Source organism: Cavia porcellus, unplaced genomic scaffold (assembly GCF_034190915.1).
Source record: "Cavia porcellus strain 051 isolate PalLab524CR breed Dunkin Hartley unplaced genomic scaffold, mCavPor4.1 scaffold_29, whole genome shotgun sequence".
NCBI lineage: Eukaryota > Metazoa > Chordata > Mammalia > Rodentia > Caviidae > Cavia > Cavia porcellus.
The window spans coordinates 25896241-25909318 of NW_026947512.1; the positions used below are offsets into that span (position 1 = coordinate 25896241).

The 13078-nt window shown below is 33.4% G+C and overlaps 1 protein-coding gene and 1 non-coding gene across 6 annotated transcripts in view; one reads left to right on the forward strand and one right to left on the reverse strand.

Annotated features, from left to right (window-relative positions):
* The window catches only part of Nek7 (NIMA related kinase 7), a 154358-nt gene that overhangs the window by 134348 nt on the left and 6932 nt on the right, over positions 1–13078 (reverse strand). The gene's annotated exons all lie outside the window — the stretch shown is intronic.
* On the forward strand, positions 10451–10552 carry LOC111758322 (small nucleolar RNA U13). Its single transcript, XR_002792514.2, has one exon. It is a non-coding gene; the product is annotated as a small nucleolar RNA U13 (small nucleolar RNA).

Consider the following 13078-nt stretch of genomic DNA (forward strand, 5'->3'; position numbering starts at 1 on the left):
ACGACTGCCTGCTTGCAAGGCAGGCGCTTATACTGCTGAGCTAAATCCCCAGCCCTACAAAATTATTTTCTAGGGGCAAGATTATGTGTACAAGTTTAAAGAAAGAAAATAATTTATGGATTTTCATTTTTACTTTTAATATTTCAATATGTACTCACTGATACAACTAATCAGGATGACGATCAGTAACCAAGCAATAACTCTGAGTTCTTTCTTTTCAATAAAACCCAATATGTGATTATATACATATATTTTACATGTTTAAATTTCCTTTTATGCAACCTTACTAAACAAAACAAGAATGCTTTCTCCTGCCTCTATTCCTTTTTATCTAATGCTATTCCCTCAATAATAATTAATACTTCAACAACTAATATACACTGTAGCTCTCACACTGGGAGAAGAAGATGTATAACTCCCCATCAAACTCAATAATTTCATTTGCTAAGGTAACTTCTCCTGGGTGACATTTTGCAGTTCACATGACTGTGCAGTCTCAGTTTTTAACAATACAAGAAAAACACAGACATTAATTTATATTTCACTGGATATTACTTGCAGGTATGCTCTGTCCTCAACACAAGTCATTACTGTGAGAAAAATTTTAGAATTTTTTTACATTCAACTCAGTTCAGCATAATTAATGTAAAGTTTGAGTGAAAAACAAGAAAAACAAGCTGAGCTGTATTTTTGTTACAAGTACTACACCAAAACTGTTTCCACAACCTAACAGACATCATATATGGTCATTACAAAACAAAACAACTTCTTTCCAAATCTATTAGAACCTTAAAGAAAGGAAAAAACAGTGTCTTCCAAGAAAAGAAACAAAACTAATAGGAACCTGCTTGTCTGAGACACAACAGTGGAGACATTGGTTTTAATATAAACTTTCCTAGTACCTTTCAGGGTGTCTTGCAACACACAGGGCTTTCCAGAATTATCAGCAAGATCTTGTTTTAGTTAAGGGTATTTTCTGATTTCATTAGTGCAGCTAAGGATAAGCCTATTATAAGTATTTTTGTCATGATGGTTGTGTAGTGCATATGTGTGTTTTAATGTCAGTAAAGTGAGTTTAAACACAAACCGAACTTCAATTTAGAATTAGCAAGTCAATCATTCACCACAAATTCTCCAGACTTAATTTTCTAGAAATTTTCTAGAAAAATAAACAGATCTATGACTACGTAAACTGTTCGATTTGAACTGGAAAACACATTCTAAAATTTCTAAAAACACCCATGAAAATAAAATCTGTCCCTTAGTCAAACAAGTCGACAGGAAGTCAAGCCTACCAACTGAAGAAAGTTCAGTGTTATTTCAACTACTACTTCAAAAATTAGTCATAAAGTCATAAACTAATCATGATTAAGAATTCCAATGCATGAATAAGTGAAACATGTATTTATAGCGTGTTTATCGCTTGGGAAAACTTGGCCAATGAATAAAGTCAAAACTTTGCATACTGCTTGCTATGAAAAAAAAAAAACCATAAATATTTAGCAGCGGTAACAATGTCTTTCTAAACTCTAGAACACTACATGTACATTTTCATTGTAAAATCATTTTAAACGGAATTGTTAAATAAGTATCAAATTGTTAAATGATTCAAGTACAATTTACCTGATACTCAAGGAAGACTAGGATTAAATCCCTGTGTTTCCAGATCCCCTCTTGTGGCATTTTTTAGAATTAAATGAATAAAGCAAAGAAAAATACTTTGACATTTTTTGAATGTCACAAGTAATTTTTGAAGCACAGAGTTCTAAATGACATTGGAACATTTAAAATGCCTCCCGGAGTCATAGACTATGTCCGTTACCATTATGTTCACAACTCTCAACACATCACAGGCATATAGCAGACACTCAAATATCTACTAAATGAATGAAAAATAGTCTACCTAATCCTGCTTTCTCTGACAGCCATTGATAAAGATCATCTCTAAATCCTAAATCACAATATTAAAAGGCAGCAAAGTTTTGAAACTTTGTTCTATCACACACAAATGTTTAAGACATCATTAACTGCAAATGTTTACTATATTCAAAAATATTTTAAAGCATAATATTTAGAAGGCTGACATGCATATACTCAATTCACAGCAATCAAGTACTCAAGAATATCTGTCACTATTGTTCTTTTGTTCATAAATTTCCACGGTTCACAGCAATTTTTAGAATAAAGTTCAAATTTCTTATGAAGAAGTAAGTGGTCTCTATTTATGCAACAGAAATAAACTTCTTTGAACCAGGTAGGTACTAATGATTAAGAACATAAACAAACCCACTCTCTTTCCTTAAAAAGCTCATAACCTAGTAAAGGATTTACCAGAATCTACCAGAATCACAGCCAAGGAGAAATCAATAAAAGTTTCCAAATTTCAGGCTAACCAATGAACCCTCTGAAGGGTGGTTCTCATGGAGATAGGGGGTTGGTTTTTCATTTTTCAAATACTACCTCTTGGGCAGTTATAAAGAGAATGAATGAGAGTCTCATGCCATATTACTTTTGCCAAACTGGCCTACTTCTGAGCTTCAGAAACCTTAATTTCACCTACCACAATGGTTTCCCTCAAAGTTGGGAACAAGTGCTATGCTCTCACAAATCCTTCAAGGAAACCATTCAAACCAAAAGAGACCATCTCTTCTTTGGATGTCTGTGTGGTAGTCTGATACTGTGGTAAGCTCTTGGAAGATTAAAGGGTTTTCTCTTACTGTTAATGATGCTACCCATAGATTATTAAATCCTTAACAGTTTGTAGTAGGTTCTTCTGACGTTCCCATTATGTCTGCCACATTTCTTTTTCCACAATTAGCCTGCACAGGAGACAATAAATAACTACTGATCCTCAATTAGTGTATTTTACTGACCCATCAAAGACTATGAAATTTTATGTAAGTATCAAGGAATAAAACGTTTAAAGGTAGTAGTTTCTAAAAATCTAGACAACAGAAGCAATGTTTCCAACCGTTCTGCTTTTTCCATATTAATTACTTGTAATATGCATCAAAATTAAAGGCCCCATGCATGGAAGCAAGAATATGAAACAAAAAACTCAAGTCTTGATTCATAATCATTTTTGTCTGCAATAAGAAAACAGGTCTATAGGAATTAAATTAAATCTCTCCCCCTTACACATACAAATGTATGTGTACACAATGTACACTACTCAAACATTCATGCTGTCTCTCCAGTTTGAAGCCTAAGAGATTACAACGGCCTTGTTCATTTAGATATGTAAGCTAAAGGAGTCCTTTTTATTATTTAATATACCATTTAAACAATAGAGAATATCCCAGAGTGGTGGTGAAAATATTATTAATGTATGTCTAAGAACACTTTCCTTATTAAAAGCTGACTGCAGCATTTATAGTCTTGTAGTAAAAAATGTTCATTACAGTCAACTTTTGAGAAGTCAATTATTTTGATACCCTGCTCTTACTGATTTTTGCCTGTTGCCTATCTTTTGATTATTTAACCCTTTACTTCCAAGAAAAGAGGTAAGCCTGAAAAATACATACCTCCATTTTGTTAAAATGGAAAATCCAGCGTCCTAAAAACTGAAATTATTTTATTGACAAAGCCTTTAAAAAAGGTCTTTATCTCAACTCAACTGCTTACCCTTTCATTTTGTCATTTTTAAAATGTTTAGTATATTTTATTAGATGCTAACAAAATGTAAATTTAGACTGTGGATTATTCCACCAACCAGGTGAAATTTTTCAAATAGTCATCTCTTCTGTAATGACATTGAATGAAATCTAAAGATCCCTAAAACTTTCAAAGTTTGTACTTTGTTGTTATTTCTTCTAATCTTAATGTAGTTGAGAGGATTCTGACACAGGTAAATAACACAGGGGGAAAACCACTAGATTATGTCAGAGAAGATACAAGTATTAACCCAGTTTTACCAAGGACTTTATTTAAAATTTCTGTCCAATCTCTTCTGAGTCTGTTCCCTCATAGATCAATTTATAGTATTTAATTACATTTTCTTGAGATCTGTTTCCATTTCAAAAGTACACTGACTTCTAATTTCTTCATAAATTAAAAAAAAAAAAATCCTAGTGTATAAATTCAAGACTTACAGACATTTTGACTGAAGTGGAGGAGCTTCAAAAAAGGGACTCTGGAGGTGCCATGAATTAGTTAAAACCCTAGAGGAAAGAGCCTCATCATTATGCAAGCTTAATTCCAAAGCTGTCCCTTACAAAAAAAGAAGAAGGAGAAGGATCAGGAAAAAGAAAAAACCTTCATGGAAGAGAATACTATTGAAGAACAGTCAATGATCAGTTAATCTGAAATGTGAATTACCAAGAGGGATAACATTTGTATTTGCTTACAGTGACAGATCAAATACATGGTTGACCTCACAAAAAAATTAGCTAATGCTTGGTTATATTAGGTCTTCTATGGCTTTTTTTCTCAACTATTTAAAGATGATACAATACTCCATAAAATTCCAATTTAGGGACTGGGGATTTAGCTTAGCGGCATAAGCACCTGCCTTGCAAGCGCACAGTGGTGAGTTCGATCCCCAGTCCAAAAAAAAAGATTTCAATTTATAATTAATCATCTCATCAAAGTACCACAGAAAATATGTGAAAAAATATATTAAAAAATATGAAAAAATGAAAAAATATATAAAATAGCCTTAGTTCTAAAACTTGGCCCCTTTTAACCTTTCACATGTAAGTATTTCTTTTATATTAGAAGTCAATCATACAATTTTCTTCTTTTTTTTTATCGGTACCAGGGATCGAACTCACGACTGCCTGCTTGCAAGGCAGGTGCTTATGCCGCTGAGCTAAATCCCCAGCCCCTAATCATACAATTTTCTCATCAAATTCTGCCAAATTATTTTATCTTTACATGTACCACCATGCAGTATTCCTCTTGCTCTTTTGAACACAGACCAGAAAATCATGACAAACTGTCTGGCTGTCCTTTTTGTTTTTTCTTTTTTCTTTTGCAGCACCAGGATTGAACCCAGAGCATATGCACTAACTTGCACCAGGATTGAACCCAGAGCATATGCACTAACTTGCATTCCCTAGTCCTTTTTTTATTTTATATTTTTGAAACAGTTCTTGTTAAATTACTAAATCTAGGTTAGACTTGACTTTGCAATCCTCGTACTTCAGTTTCCCAGAGTACTCAGATTATACGTACATGCTATCCCAGTATGTCTCTCTTTTAACATATATAAGCACTCTTTTAACATATATAAGCACGTTTATTACTAGAACAAATATACTTTCTCTGGCACACTTATTCTATGAAACCCTAATATTATGAAGATATTACCCAAAGAATAAGGATTACTATTTTAAATTAATAGCAGAAACAACATAGTGCTATACTGATGAAGCTATCTACGATGCTATATTAGAGACTTTAAATATAAAGAATCGAAGCCCGAGATTTAGCTCAGTGGCATTAAGTGCCTGCCTGGCAAGTGCAAGGTCGTGAGTTCAATCCCCAATACGAAAACAACAAAAAACAAAGCAAAAGGATATGATGTAGAGAATAAATCTTATATATATATATATGACAATCAAAAACACTGAACATCTTTGCAAACATTCACAAAGAAATTATGTAACTGATATCCAGTTAAACTGTATTCAGAAAACTTTTGAACTTATGAATATCCATTATTTAACTATACAATGATAAAATGTTAAAACAGATGCCATATACTAAGAGGCTTGTAAAACAGATTAAAGATGGAAATGTGATTATTTGGGGATTCATATGAAAAATATTTTAAATCATACACTGAAGTTAAAAAGTAAGTTAATTTGTACTTTTCCCCAATATTCACTTCTCTCTTTTTAAGTGAGCAGGGTTAAAGGGACCCAAAATACATCTCTTCTGGGACTCACCTGTGGTTACATGAAATCCACCATCCTCTATGCTGAAAGCCGCTGGACTCCAAGCCACATCTTTCTGCCAAGCTCAAGGCACTTAGCCTATCAGACATGTCACCTCCATACCCACAAGCATCCCACCCTCAACATGAGAGGCAACCTCTTTCTTTCACTTAACTTGCCTACTTTTGATAAATGTAGATTTAATCAGAATTGAGAAGTACTTTACTCGTTGTGCTTAAAAATAGAAGGAGTCTAAATCCTACGGTGATTAGTATTTTTTTCCTTTGTTCTTCAGCATTAGGGATTATGCTAACTTTACCTATATTTAAGGAAAAACCTGCATTTCTTTATATCCTAAGACTATTTCAACCTTTTCTTTCTCCAAACAAGTAGAAATTTTTACAACTTGGATATCATTTTGCAGAACTTCTGTATACATGAAGGGACCTACATTACTGCCTTAGCATGACATATGTAAAGGCCAGGCGTCATCACATTTTGTATAAAGATGTAAAAAACCTAAAATCATACTGTGACAAAGTGTCCCTTTAACTCTCATGATCATGTTCTTACTACTTATGAAAGACTATGAGGAATCAAAGTTGCAAAGGTGCTATAAAATACTCCAATGAAAAGGGAGATGATACTTTACTGCTGGTGTAAGCCATCCTTCCCCTCAATGAGTCAGTAAATATCCTGACCTACATGAAGTATCTTTAGAAGCTGCAAGGAAGTTAAGTTTCTTCTTTCTTTCATCCATTTCAGAAAAGAGTCACAACCATTTGAACATAGTGGGAGGTAAAGGAAAAGGAGGAAAGGAGCGCTGCCAATGACAATAAATAACACTTTTATTACTCAGATCACCACTATCCTCAGTCAAACCCTGAAGGCTGTCTTAAGACTCTTGATCTCTTACTTTCTCTAACTCATTCATTCATTATGCCATTTTTTGAGCAGGACTGATAGCTGTGTCCTACCACAGAGCTGGTAAGAATACAAAGAAAGGACTAGGCAATTCCAATCCCTCAAATTATTGAAAAAGGAGACACACAAAAACAGATTTTTATAATCTAAGGAAGCAAAAACTATGACACACACTATGGTGGTTGCTGGTACTACCAGAGTTCATAGAAAGATGCCAGGGTCCACATAGACAGTCAGCAAGGTCCTGTAGAAAAGATAGCCCCGGGTAAGACAAAGAATATGTGAGAGCTAACTAGGCAAAACAAAAAGAGGTCAAAAAATTCAGACTGAAGCATGGGACAAATAGGGTACCATTAAATCAGAAGCAGGAGATACCATAGAAGCAAAAGCCAAAGTCGAATCATGAAGTATTTTTAAAAGATGAAGAGTTTTAAAATTACTCTGAGAATATTTGAAGGACTTTATGAACAAAGAAATTAACTAGCCCAAATCAGGTAGAAGGTGTTGGGTATTTCTAAAAGATATTTTTTGAAGGCATAAATAAATTCAATTAAAGATGGAAAAAGAAAACAAATGTAAAAGAAAAACTATTCATTAAAAAATTACTTATAGCTCCTTTTCTTGGTAATTTTAAGTACACCATGGTATGAATCTTCAAGTCTGTGTTTAACTCCTTTATAAATCTTATAAACCAACTTATCTTAATACTTTTTAACAACTCCATCTTTAAGATCCCTTTACAAAATCTTTTTATTTTTTCTCAAGCATAGCTCCATTAACTATGAACCAAACAAAAAGATAACAAAGCCATATAGTTTTGACTGCCTTTACAATCAAAAACATAAAGGAGCAAATAATTTCATAACCATATCACAGATGTTCAACCTTCTTAGCACAATATTCAAAGCCTTTCTTATGCACTCTCTGAAGTCCTCCTAGTCCTTTTTTTAAATTGATTTTTATTGAGTTAGGATCTCACTATATTGTTAAATTGACCAGGCTGAGCTCAAACATGCAATCCTCCTGCCTCAGCTTCGTACATTACTGAGATTACAGGTACGTGCCACCATGTTCCGTTTAAATATTTTTTAAAGTAATTTTCTTTTCCTGTGCTGGGAATCAAACATATTGCCCTCACACAAACTAGGCAAATCTCTACCACTGAGCTGCGTCCCAAGTCTTTAAAAATAATTTTCTTAAATTATTCTTCCAGATTTTCACTTGTAAAAATTAAGAAAAGAGAGTAACAAAAATATGTGACGAGGCTTGTTATTTTGTTGTCATACCGAGAATTGAAATCAGGTTCTCATACTTACTGTTACCTCAGTTCACGAACTTAATTCATTCCACAAGTCTAGAAAAGATATCCACTTTTGTGTTCATACAGGAAAGATGCCCAGGGTCATGTTCATGACCTGCTGCAGAGTTCACAAACAAAAACAAAATTTTGCCAAACACTTCTGTTTGTAAACTAAATTAATTGTTCACAAATAAAAGTGTTCTTGAACCGAGGTGTCACTACTATACAGTACCAGGCAAAAACTTGACCCCTGAACTATATCCCCAGTCCTTTCTGTATTGCTTGGTTTTATGTAGTTTTGTTTTGTCTTGTTTCTGACATAGGGTCTTGCTAAATTGCCCAGGGTGGCCTGGAACTTAAGATACTTCTGCCTCAGCCTCTAGACTAACTCAGATTACTGTACCACTACATCTTACTAGAAAAATCTATTTTGAAATGGAACAGTCTTTCACTATGTCAGCATCTGACATCCATAAAGCAAACAAATGTCTTCTATCACTTCACAAATAGTAATTCTTCTGAGGAAAATAATTTCAAAATTAGTCCATCTTCTTATTAAACTCAGTACATTTTCTTCACAAATGGAACTACAGAACATCAAAAATGGGATTAATCCGGCAAATAGTGAGTAACTTTTATGAACAAGAAAGTTCCTACAAATGCATAGAAAGCCAGATCACTTAAACTGGACTAAGAATAAGGTGGCCTCTAAGAAACAGAAATTAAAGGATACCCAGTGAACAATCAGTTGGTAAATCAGCTTCAAGTTAAGTTAGTCTGACTTCTCGTTCTGTTTTAACCTCAAATATTAATTCCAGGTACTCATCTCTTATTTTATTCTTTGTTGTCTATGCTTCTAACTTACACATAATCACCAAATAAGTTTCTATCCTGATTCGATAGCCCTTACTATTTGCATCATGACCATGTCTGATGCCTCTGTTTTTCAATGTCCTAGTTCCCATCTCGCCCAACTGAAAAGCTTTCAGAGCTTAAAATTCAAAATTCAGATATAAAACTCGGTCTTCTCAGATTAGATGCCTGAATGTGACCACTGACAGTGGTCCTGACAGTGCCACTCACAAATCAGAACTTTATGCCTAGGTGTTCTCTAGGCCTTGCAGGGTCTTGTTCTTGGCAATGGTCCTAGACTTCCTGACACCAAATGCTCAATTGTTCTGGATGTTCTCTCACTGCTAGGACCTGCCCAGAGCTCCTGTTTCATACAGTCTCTGAGAAGCAAGCATCCCAACAAGAATGGTCCTAATCCACAGACAAAACAAATATGTACAGGACATGAGTCACACCTTCCAGGAACTTATATTCTAGGAAGGATGTTAAAGTACATCTATAGTAAAAAACAAAGAGTAATAAATGCCTAAAGAGGCAGAAGAAATAAAGAATTTCTTTATGTTTTATGTATTACTTAAGCAAGATTTTAAGTGATGGAAATATTTTAATACATTGAGATGAAATAACTGAAGTGGAGAAACATTAGAAGCAGAAGAAAAAAAAAACCATAAAAATAGAGCAGAACACCCAGAAAGGGTACAAAACTAATTTTAATTAAACTTAACTTTCTACATGTGACTAAAATATAAGGGAAAATACAAATAAATCTAGAAAGATAGATCAAGATCAGGCTAAAAGCAGAGGCACCACTATGGAACCATTAAATACAGGTGAGTAGGTACTATGATACAATGTCAGGTCCTTCATTTATTCTTATATGCTATAATAAAAACTGAAATGTTTTAAAAAGCATAAAACTAGACATTGGCTTTGATATGGACCATCATGAGTCTTCCAGACTCCAAGAATAATCTAAATATATGACTCTAGGGATCTAATGTGCTTTTTGAAATTTGGCAAATGATCTCAAGCGAAATGGGGATAAATTTCTTTGGGCTACCATTTGTTTGAAATCTACCTCCTTTCTATGATCAACCAATACATGTAGAGATTAGTAAGCAATAATTATATCTACTTAAAAAATACCCTAAAATGCATATTTAAAAAATTTAATGCATTAATCTAAATGGTAAGTATATATCATCTCAATTTCAAACTATTAAGAACACTAACACAACTCCAGTACAACATATACATCAACAGTTAATTTTATAATAAAAATCTCAGGACAATCTTTTTAAATGAGTGAACAATATTTTTTGCTTCCTTCCCTCCTTTTTGTTACGATTTCTTTTTTCCTACTTTATTATGATCATTACATATCTCTATCTACTCTCAAAAATGCCATTGCTGTAGGTTTTTCTTTCTCATTTCTTAATTATGATTTCTGCTCACTTTCAGCTACTTAGCAATAACCTTCAAATTTCTTTCTCTGATCCTCAGGTTCACAAGCGTGATGATTGGGTGTTCATGCTGTATGCATGACATGTGCCTCCTTTCAACCTTGTTACGACCTTGGCACATTACCCGTCTGACATGAAAAAAAAAAAAAAAAAACAAATTTCTTTCTCTGGCCTAGCAATGATACAGCCAAGCAGGAACATAAGAAGAAAAGAAAAAGAAGGATCATAGAGGGAAGGTAATCACAGAACCATTGTTCTTACAGATCATATAATCTGTCCTTTGCTTTCAGCCAAACATGACTCTTAAGTTTAGAAACCCTCACACTTCAGCTTGAAATTGAGTTCAGCAGTAAATGCTGCACAGTCAATGGTGTATCTGCTGAACGTTTTCACAATGTAGATGGGGGAAATGGATGTAAACAAAAATGACCTGTAAAGAATCAAAATTTTTAAAAATTCATTATTGAATAACTTTTAACATTACTACTACTAACAATGAAGGTAACGACAAGGGTTTCAAGTACTAATGACTTATTATCAAAGCAAAAATGGAAATAAGATAGTCATGGAAAAAGGAACAGTTTACTCATCATACCGCTTTTTAATACTTTCCAGCATGGCCATATATGCAAGGAAGAGAAGCTTGTCACAACCAAGCCCAAGCCGTAGAACAAGATATAGTAGAGAATTACAGGTAGGTCTCAGCATTATAACTGGAGGCAAAAACTCTATGTGGTAAGGCAAAGGGCTTTTGCACTAATGTAAAAAGCAAACCACCTCAGGAATAAGGGAAGTGGTAAGGTTTCACACTGGGCTGAAACAAATTTTGTAAAAATGCCAAGAATGGTGAGAACAATGTGCAGCACAAACAGTACACTAACTAGAGGATAACTGGTTAGGATTCCACGAAAACTAACACTTATACATACTATTTTCCTTCACTTATCATCAGGTAGAATGCTTTCTCTCATTATTACTCAATTATTATTTATAAAGTACAGTTCTTTCCTCAATTTTATAATTGATTAATGATGATTTCACAACACCTATTCATATTTTAAGCTGAGACAATGTTTATATATGCTAGAACAGACTGTTAGATGTAAACTATCCCAAAGCACCCCACCCCACTAGAAAAGATTTTTAAATTTTAAGTTTTCTTTCTACAACAGTAGAAAAATACTCTTTCTATAAAACAAAGTACACACAAAAAAAGTAATATTTCAGGGGTGCTCTGAGCAGTAGATGTTAGAATCATCTGCACTGCTTATCTGCAGTTTGAGTTTCCAAAACAGAGCACTCTTGCCAACTCTGTTCATAAAAATTATTAGCAGTATTTGTTATAAAATGTCAACATCCATGATTAGCAATTCAGAATCTCTGACATGGGCATTCTGAGGTTGATAGATTGAGAAGAATTTTTAAACAGCCACACAAATTTTATTAAAATCATTTTCAACATACAAATGGATATAGCTTCATCAAGGAATTATGAAATAAATCCCCTAAAATTAATTTGCTCATTTCTAATCATTCTATTTTGCATGGGAGAATTGTCACACAAAATATGGAACACATGGTATACACCAGAACCAATCTCTAAGAGATAAGCATGCCACCAAGATTTAAAAAAAAAAAAAAAAAAAAAAAAAAACTGATATACTCATAATCTCTGGATCATATAAACAGAAAGAAAATGGTTAGTGGATTCACGAAAGTATCAGTCACACTTACAGCAAGGTAAGCATGTAAGTCATTTTCAATACTAAAGTGATTAACAAGCAACAATGATGTCTGACTCTTTTGACTCAAGGTATCTGAAATGATGAAATATGATTTTATGTACTAATTCCCAGACAACTCTGCACCTGCCCACAAAGTTTCTGATCTTCACTATCCTAACTACTATCTCTAAGTAAGGGCTCCTTCTTAGACCTATTTATATATTGGTGATTTTTTTTTCCCTTTTTGACCTTATTTCAAACAAACATTTCTGAGGTAAGAAATACTTCACAAATGCACAAATAGGCACTCAAATACTTGCTGACTTAATAAGATATTCAAAGCCCATATATGGGCAATCAAAAGTACAATGCCATCACTCTTATCAACCAGTCTTTACCGAGAATGTACCATGAACAAAACAAGTTTCTAATAATTCAGAAGAAGAAAGAAACACACTGTGTCTATTATCAAAACCATTAGTAGTTATACAGTTATTATTACTGTTACAAGATAAGAAAACACCAGCAAGGGCTCTGACTGAATTCTTGGGAAACACAGAATCTAACAAAATATACATTGTTAAGTCTATAATGATTTCTGTTTATTCTTACATTAAATGAAGGGAATAATGTATACAATTTTAAAGTTTTCTCCTAATTCTGAAAGTATTTCTCTGATAAGCTACAAAATAATAGCAAATGGAAGAATTAATTTCTGAACATGTACTTTTATAGGAGCAACAGAATACTATTATAAATGTACAAGGTAATTAGAATGTCTTATCTCTTAGATACAACCCCTGCACAAGCTGAAAGTCAGTTAAGACCCAAAACAATCAGAAATTTAAAAATCTTTTGTAAAGATTCTGAAAAAAAGCATAAATATTGCTTGCTAAATTTTAAATGTAAGAATAACCAGTATGTAATCAATAAAGA